General features: G+C 27.0%; 1 non-coding gene across 1 annotated transcript; it reads right to left on the bottom strand.

Annotated features, from left to right (window-relative positions):
- Window positions 1–338: 338 nt before the first annotated feature.
- TRNAS-UGA (transfer RNA serine (anticodon UGA)) lies at window positions 339–420 on the bottom strand. Its single transcript has one exon. It is a non-coding gene; the product is annotated as a tRNA-Ser (tRNA).
- Between the last annotated feature and the right edge of the window lie 434 nt (window positions 421–854).

The raw sequence follows: 854 nt of genomic DNA, 5'->3' as shown, positions 1-854 counted from the left end.
ACTCAAATTACATGATTCAAAAACATATATTTTTTTTTGTAGATATTTGGCATATGAAATTAATAATTTAACATTCAACAGACAAAAATGTTCATTCCCTAAAAAAAAAAAAAAACAAAAATGTTCATTAACCTTGCATAATCTTCAACGAAATACAATCATCGCACAAAATTATAACATAAAAATCTATCTACTACAAACTGATTCAGATAACAGTTATAATATATAGAACTTCACCAGCAACAGCATGAAAACTTCAACATGTTGATATTAGTACAACAAGCCGATTCCAGTTTTGCAACAAATAATGAAATTAAGCAAAAGTGAAAAAACAAAAACGTCGACAGCAGGGTTCGAACCTGCGCGGGCGAAGCCCAACAGATTTCAAGTCTGTCTCCTTAACCACTCGGACATATCGACGACTTGTGACTTATAGCTCATTAATTGTATAAGCTCCTTCGACTATTGCAGCAAGTTTTCTTCATTACATCAAACCACGACAATAATCACATTGAGAAAGTCTTCTATGCTCATAAACCCAAATCAAAAAGATTTGGGCACACTTACATAAAATGGAAGAAATTACTCTTAAAAGTATTGCATTTGTTACAATTTTTTTAAAAAAAAATTTAATATAAAAAAAATTAAAAAAACATGTTTCAAATAAGAAGTTGTTAAAAATAGATTCTTAAAAATATTTTGTTTTAGAGGAAAGAAAAAAAAAATAAGATAGAGGTATTTTTGGATAAAGATATCTTAAAAAATAGCTAATATTCCCATCATATATTTATGTTTCCTTATTTTTAGCGTCCTTTATGATAATAATTTTATTATAAAATATTACTTTTATACAT

This window comes from Medicago sativa, chromosome 7 (genome assembly GCF_051527215.1).
Source record: "Medicago sativa cultivar Bolivia chromosome 7, Bolivia_mono, whole genome shotgun sequence".
NCBI lineage: Eukaryota > Viridiplantae > Streptophyta > Magnoliopsida > Fabales > Fabaceae > Medicago > Medicago sativa.
The sequence above is the reverse complement of the archived record's forward strand: the minus strand, read 5'-3'. Positions and strand labels throughout refer to the sequence as shown.